Here is an 8,824-nt window from a genome sequence, read left to right as displayed (position 1 = left end):
AAAAAAAAAATGAGCAATTAGTAGATACTCCCTCTAGTCCATATTAAGTGAATTGTTGGAGTATGACACATCTTTTAGAAAAAATATTTGAGGACATAAAATTAAAGGTTACTTTTCATTATTACACTTTTGATTGTTTTCAAACTGGTCTCTCAGAAAATATAAAGTAGTTAAGAATCTAATTAAATGAAGGTAATAAATATTAAAAAAAAGTTTTAATAATTCTCTTGAACTTTAAATGATTCATTTTGGTTTGAACTAAAAAAGAATCTCAACAATACACTTAATATGAAGCAGAGTGAGTATATTACTAACCTTGAAAGATGTTTTAGTTCATCCAAATGTATAGCTTGGAGCATGTTCAAATCCATATCCAACTTAGCAAAGCTCAAGTAGAATGGGGTTAAAACATTCTGATTGTTCATACACATTATCTATGAACCATCTTGCCTATAGTCTCTGCACCTTCCGATGTAGTGGCATTTCCAAAGCATGGCTCACTTGTTTAACTAGAATATTTATCTCACGATCATCGTCATCCATTTGGTTTGTCAATAAATTTCATTTAAACATTTGAATTATAGTTGGTATAAATTAAGCATTTAACCATATGATAAAGTGTTCATTTTAAATATTTCCTAATCAAATTCTCAAAAAAAATGTATGTGTGTGTTTTCAAGCTTCATTACGTAAATAAGTTAATCACTTAAAATATGTCACACATGAATATTTAAATTATACTCATTATCCTCAATAAGCCATAAAATCCAAGTCTTGTTCCAATTGAGGTTGGGGTGTATGACTAAAGGATATGTCATATTTTATGTGGTTAACTTATCTATGTAATAAACGCTTGAGAATACACATAAACATTCAAATTGTGACCTTAAAATGTTTAATAGAAATATTTTATTATGTGTTAATGTATTTATAGAAATATATCATAATTTGAACTCTAAATTTTTTTATAAGGAGTTGTCTATGTAGTCTGCCTTTTCTCTATTTTGGGTGCTCTGAATAGAGGAAGACCTAGTTGAGCTTATATTTAATTTCCTGATGGATCAAAGGCCAGTCCAATTGATTGGGCTAACATGACTATCTAATTGGGTTGACCACCAAATGTATTGGCCTTTTACATTTATTTTCGCTTTTCGTTTTGGAAAAATGACCACACGTCCTTTTTTTATCTTATTTTCTATTATTCTCTACCCTTTCAAAAAATTACAAAAATTCCTCTTTCTCATAATTTCTCTCACTTTTCGGATACATCATTGTAAATAATCACCCCAAGATTTTTTTTCCTTTTCTCATGCCTAAAATCACTCTATGGTATCATCAATTATCTCCATCACTCTATTTTTGAAGTTCAAATCTTCTCTTTTTGATTTATCAATTGCAAGTTATTGAAAAGGTAGTTCTTCTTCATCCATTTTTTTCTTTCCACTTCATCAAGTATCGATTTTTTAATTTTTTTTAAAGTTTTTTCATCTACAAATTTTGTAATGACCCGTTAGGTTATTTTTGCGAATTTTGAACTATTCGTTTAACTTGAGTTAATTATGTAATGACCCGGTAGGTTATTTTTGAGAATTTTGAACTATTCGTTTAACTTGAGTTAATTAATTGATGGGTAATTGTAGATAAATGACTTAATCGATAGTTAATGGGCTAAAGTGATAATTTATTTAAGACCCTATACCATTTAGCCTATATTTAATAAAATAAGTGAGTTAAATTTATCACTTTTAGTACATAATTAATTGAGAAAAGAAGTAAAAGCGGAAAGAAGGAATGGACAAGGGTTTCGGCATCGCAAGTTGCGAACTGCATCCAGGTGAGATTTCAAATTCGATCTCTTTAAACATGTAATGAATTGTTAATTCATGAAGCAATTAATATATTTTCACGGGGAGGATAAGGAGTAGCATATTGATTTTAGAAGCTATTGCTGCTTTCAATTAATGTTGCTGCACGTGGGTTCTTTGAATTTGGGGGACAAGTTTTAGTGGGTAATTGTTTTAGGTAATTATTAGAATGTTTATAAGGTAAATTATTGCAAATCTTTCATATAAGTTTGAATGATGTTACTGTTCTTTAATTGATATACATGTTAGTCTGTAGGTTGATTTCAGTGTTTCTCCAGATTCTTTATTATTATTATTATTATTATTGTATTATAATTCAAGTTTCTCTATATTAAGATAATAAAGTAATTATTGATTTATTATATCATACGAGAACAATTAGAGTTGATATTGGAAAAATTGGGACTTAATTCTAGGCTTGAAACTTAAGAACTTGATTTTTGGCTTGGGTGAGCTTTTGGGTCAAGGTTAAACATATAGCAATATGGGTGTTGTTAGTTTTGAAATCTTATTATGGTCATTAATGTGAATAGATTGCTTTGAGTTGGAAGTACAACGAAAGGGGAAGGCTTAAATCCGGGAGCGAATTCTTGATTGATTGAGGCAAGTGGATTTCTAAACTCTTGTTAAGTGTGTGGAATTCATGTATTTCTTTGTAATATGTGTTTAGGATAATGAGGCTTGGTGATGGGTTGACCTGTCCACATTGATTAATTCTAATGATGAAAAAGGGATAATAAAAGTCAATGTGATCAATTGTTTGTGTGATGTGTTGAGAATTGTTTGAAAGGCTTGTTGAATCATTGTTGATGTTGTATCCTGATTGTCTTGTTGTGAATTGTGCAATATTATGAAAATGGTCATCTCCTCATTATTTATGTGAATATGTCATTTGCATTGTTCTGAGACATGGTTCTGACAAGTGTTATGTGCATTGAGAAAGAATAAGAAAATAAAAATGATGTACCATTTCAAGGGACGTATCGCGCGCCGCGATGGATACTATATTTCGATGGACGTGTCGCGCGCCGCGATGGATACTATATTTCGAGGGACGTATCGCGCGCCGCGATGGTTACTATTATCGAGGGTCGTATCGCGCGCCGCGATGGATGCATGGACAGATATGTCCCCCTACGGGTCCCGAACTGAGAGACAGCGGGTGTGTATCATTAGGTCAGACATGCATCACTATACTTGACATTGCATTTCATTGCTATTGCACTTTCTTTATTATTGGGTGAACTTGATCTTGTGTGTTGATGATTCTTGTGAGTGTCCTTTTTATGGTACTTGTGACTGATGAATATTGAGCTTGTTGTTGAAGATATGCAATTATTAGAGTGTTAGCGATGGATGCATGGACAGATATGTCCCCCATGGGTCCCGGACTGAGAGACAACGGGTGTGTATCACAAATCAGACATGCATCACTATACTTGACATTGCATTTCATTGCATTGCACTTCTTTATTATTGGTGAACTTGATCTTGTGTGTTGCTGATCTTGTGAGTGCCTTTCTATGGAACTTGTGACTGATGAATATTGAGCTTGTTGTTGAGAATATGTGATTGTTAAAATGTTGTTGTTGAGATATTTGCTTGTGAATTGTGAACTGTTAGGTTGGGCTGGTTTTATACAGATTGTAGTTGTGAAGGTTCGTTTGGGGTGTAAGGAGTACTTGTATTCTATCCCCTTAGCTCGTGTTTAGAGGTTTACTTGCTGAGTACCGTGTGGTTTGGTACTCACCCCTTGCTTCTACAAAATTTTGTAGGTTACGAGCCTAGAGTTTTGTGGTACTTGTTATTCTTTTCTTTTTCGAGGCTTCTGGGAGATTTGTGAGGTAGTTGTTTGTCTTCTCAGCGATCCTTCTTACTCCTGTTTATGATCTTGTTCTACTCTAGAAACAATGTCATATGAGACTTGTATTTTTTTTTGATTCAATTGTAATACTTTAGAGGTTTGTACACGTGACAACCAGATTTTGGGGGTATATTTGAGTTTATTATAAAAATTTCCGCATTTTATTGTAATGGTTGAGTTTTAGGCTGACTTGTCTTGGTGGGTTAAGACAAGTGACATCACGTCCATTTTTGGGTCGTGACAAAATGGTATCAGAACCCAAGGTTCATAGGTCTCACGTGTATACAAGTCGAGTCTAAGTAGAGTCTCGAGGATTGATACGGAGACGGCTGTACTTATCTTCGAGAGGCTATAGTGACTTTTAAGAAAAATCTTCACTTGTTGGATCTCTATCGTGCGTACTTGGTCCGATTTTGATTCTTATCGCTTCATTCCATTCTCTCTCACTTATAGTGATGAGTCGTGTATGGTTCCTTAAGTTAGAAGTTGGTTCATCGTGTATGGTTTGAATGTTAGATTTGGTATTAAGGTGGAAGTAATATACTTATGGAAAGGATGTGTGGTTAGATTTATAATGTTTAACAATTTGAAGGGGTTGTGTAAGGTTAGTTACCCTAGTAAAGTGAATAGTACCTGTGTGGTATATACGATATTTAGAGTAGTTTAACAATTGAAAGTGGAATGATTAAAAGAATGGCTAGATAATGAATATTGTAACTTTGGAAACTACAATTAGTAAAGTTATCATAATATGAATGGGCTACTTAGAAAATGATGATGCACCAATTGAGGTTAGAATTTCTACTACGACTTTATAGATTGTGTGTATATCAAAGAAGGTCATGATACGACTACTACAATAGTATGAATGCTTACTTGATTAGATTTATGGAGTGTATTACTCATACTATTGACCTGATCTACGAATGAATCACTTTGGATGAGAGACTGAACGAATTTGATAGTGTATTGTAGTTACTTTATGGGCAGAAATATGTAAGCTATTTGAGTACAATCTTCTCGAGGGGTATGTTGTATTCTAGTGGTGGATTTAACAAACTTTCACGATGTGCTGCTAGTGGTATATGGAAACGAATATGTCGATTGTAAGTGTCAATACTAAGAACTTAATGAGTTATCAATTGTATCACATGCTCATATAATAAGATTTGATGTTGCATTCATATTTGAGAAACCAACTAGTTTGTTACTACGGACGCTTAGGTTAAACATTAGTTATAAGGAAACTTTTAGTGGTGGATCATTGGTACGATATTGATGTGTTTAGGTTGTGAAGTGTAACTCGAGGATTTTAAATGAGTGGTAATTTCATCGTAAGCTTCATGGAAGTGGATCGATATTAGCATGACAAGCTTATAGGTAAAGGAAGTCTCAACGAGTATACTTGTATGAAGGTAATTGAGAATTTTAGTAAGAAAGTGCATATAAAAGTAAGTTAGTCCTTTGGATTTGGTTGTTATAGTGGGTTTGAGATGTCATGTCGATGACAAGGTTGACTTCTAGATGATGGCAATGGCTACTAAGTATAATGGTAATAAGAGTTCATGATGGATTATACAAAGGTGCAACTATATAATAAGGATTATTGGTTAAACGGATTTTGTATTGTAATGACAACTTGCAAGTATTTAAGGTTGTGGTTGGATACCAATTGGTGAATAGCATTAATGCATGGAAAGTTATAGGGGGTGCTGAGACACTGTGCGAATAGAATTGAAATGAACTAGAGTCATAAATGAGAGCAATTAGTGGGAGGTAGTTTAGCCTTCGAAAAGAGGCGAGAACAACAATATTTACTTTAATTGCCAAGGATAGAGATAAATCTTTTGAGAGTTGAGAATTGGGTTCAGAGACGTGTAATTTCATCAGTTTTGCTCTGATTATGGTAATAGTGTCACGGGCTCATCAGATTGGTTAAAAAATTCTAAATAAAACTTGAGAAAGGAGTGTATAGACGTCTAACTTAATTGTAATGATACATTCTTTTGTGGTTTTGAGTTTGATAATGAGTATGGTTGGATTTCTAGCGAAGGATATGATAAGGTCGATGGAGAAACGATTAATGAAAAGCTAAGATACATGAATTCATTAAAAAAAAAAATTAATATATGAGCTAATGTTGATAGATAATGAGATTGGGATACATAGTTGAAATCAAAATTCAAGTTTTTCATGTGAGTTCAGGGTTGTGGTAGTGTGTTTTGTCAAGGTATAGATTGGTAGGTAAGAAATGATCGATCCTTTGAGTATGAAGCATTTGGAAGGACTTAGAAATAATTTGAGTAGTAAATTTTGTTACGTTTGATTGTTATACCTAAGGGGGGTTTCACATGGGTCGTTGGTCAAGGGATAAGATTGGTAAGCAAGTCAACGAAAGTAAAAAAAAAAAAGTCTAGTGTATTAAAGAGTTCAAGGAATTTAAAATTTGCGTCATGGGAAGAATATAAAAGATGTAGAGGAATAAGACCTCTCATATAGACTCTTAGTTCGAAGTTGGAGGATGTATGGTTTTTCATTTATAAGTTATAATATGACTATGCTTGTGAATTAGTTCCGTATAAACTTACTAGGCATTTATCAGCAATTTCTATGAAGATTGGGTTTTGATTTAAGTGAAAAACTGTGAGGTGTGTAAGATTATGTGTTGTTATGTGGTCTAAATTGTTCAAATTATGGTAGGTGACTTGTGGATATGAAAAAGTATGGACCTACAGGTATACAAGGTTATTGAGCATTTTGAGGGGATTGAAACTACTATTTTTATAAGACAACATAGACTACTTTGATGTGTTACATAGGCACTTGATAGTAAATAGAGGTTATGTGCTCATAGTATATAGAATTATTGGGGTGACCAAGAATTTCTCTAAGTTTTGGCGTAAGGTATATGATTATTTGAATAGTAGTTGAAACTTGGCATGTGAAAAATTACGTGAAGTTGACATTGAGTGTGATTCAATTGTTGTATCTTGATAGTAAAGTACTTTTAGATCTGGAATTAGTGCTATCAGTCTTGGGTGTGACATGTATATGTTATGAAATGCTTAAATGGAAAGAGTGGGAGCCATAATTTGAATTTTTTTTTGAAGGCGACAATGTGTTTACAAAGAAGACTTTGATACTAGTGAAAAGTTGAGAGTAAAGTAAATGGCTGGTGTAGTTATGATGTTTGTTGGTATTAAGAGTGTTAGTTTCAGTGGAGTATTGTGAGAAGCACGTGGGGTTTGACGAATAGAGTATTTGTAATATTGTAATGGGGATCTGACTGGTTGATTGTGGGTGGCTAAAAAATTGAGAGATGGCGTCAGATGATTGGAATTTTATTTATATGGGAACTATGGAAGGAGTATTTTGTGTTATTCGACCTTACTTCCGTACTTTCATATGTGACCACCTATTTCGTTTCGTACATGAAATGGAGTATGATTCGTTGCATATACATGTGTTTCTACATATATGGGTGAATTCCTAGTGATGGATCGGGTGTACCGATCCTCTTATGTCCTCTTGATAGGGTAGAATTCTTGGGCAGACTTGGTTATTTCTATTATGGCAAATTTGATGTTGTTTGGAATAGTTGAAGTATACCAGTAGTTCTAGATGCACAACCTTACTTATGAGAACTTATAGAAAAGCTAATATGAATAGTGACTTGGTTTGAGAGTGTTATTAGAGGCTCTGCATTCTGGGGGGTATTGCTTGTTGGGTGGTTACTTGATTTTTCCCTTCTTTGGGTTAGATAAGCTTATTCTCCCTTGATGAGTACCTGATGTCTAAAGATTTGATTATTTTTTTATAACTTAAGCTTGTGAAAATATTGTGTTGTGAAAAGGAAAACTTGATAAGATCTGTGATGGTTTGTGCATTATGAATATGTGGTGGTTGGTTAAAGTCCATTTGTGGTTGTAGCCAGTATTGATTCAAAATTTTATCATGGTTATGTGAGAAAAAATTTGTTATGATGGTTGTGTTAGGGTCCAGTGTGTTCCGGTTTAGATTGGGTTTATGGGTTAGCATGTGGCTTGATAATCACTCTTGATTTATAAATCTTCCAAAGTTTGATTCGAAAGTTCAGTTCTTAGTAGTTGATCTTGATAGAATGGTTTTAAGGAGGAGCTTACTTGGAGAGATGAACACCGACTCTGAATGATTATACCTCAGATTGTTGGTAACATTGGTTAAAATTTATTATTCTTCCTTATGTTCGAGGATGAACATGATTTTTAGTGGTGGATAATGTAATGACCCGTTAGGTTATTTTGCGTAATTTGAACTATTCGTTTAACTTGAGTTAATTAATTGATGAGTAATTGTAGATAAATGACTTATCGATAGTTAATGGGCTAAAGTGATAATTTATTTAAGACCCTATACCATTTAGCCTATATTTAATAAAATAAGTGAGTTAAATTTATCACTTTTAGTACATAATTAATTGAGAAAAAAAGTAAAAACGTAAAGAAGGAACGGACTAGGGTTTCGGCATCGCAAGTTGCGAACTGCATCCAGGTGAGATTTCAAATTCGAACTCTTTAAACATGTAATGAATTGTTAATTCATGAAGCAATTAATATGTTTTCACGGGGAGGATAAGGAGTAGCATATTGATTATTGCTGCTTTCAATTAATGTTGTTGCACGTGGGTTCTTTGAATTTGGGGGACAAGTTTTAGTGGGTAATTGTTTTAGGTAATTATTAGAATGATTATAAGGTAAAATATTGCAAATCTTTCATATAAGTTTGAATGATGTTATTGTTCTTTAATTGATATACATGTTAGTCCGTAGGTTGATTTCAGTGTTTCTCCAGATTCTTTATTATTATTATTATTATTATTATTGTATTATAATTCAAGTTTCGCTATATTAAGATAAGAAAGTAATTATTGATGTATCATATCATACGAGAACTATTAGAGTTGATATTGGAAAAATTGGGACTTAATCCTAGGCTTGAAACTTAAGAACTTGATTTTTGGCTTGGGTGAGCTTTTGGGTCAAGGTTAAACATATAGCAATATGGGTGTTGTTAGTTTTGAAATCTTATTATGGTCATTAATGTGAATAGATTGCTT

The sequence above is a fragment of the Solanum tuberosum genome, unplaced genomic scaffold (assembly GCF_000226075.1).
Source record: "Solanum tuberosum cultivar DM 1-3 516 R44 unplaced genomic scaffold, SolTub_3.0 scf00294, whole genome shotgun sequence".
Lineage (NCBI taxonomy): Eukaryota > Viridiplantae > Streptophyta > Magnoliopsida > Solanales > Solanaceae > Solanum > Solanum tuberosum.
This window is presented reverse-complemented; position numbering follows the sequence as displayed.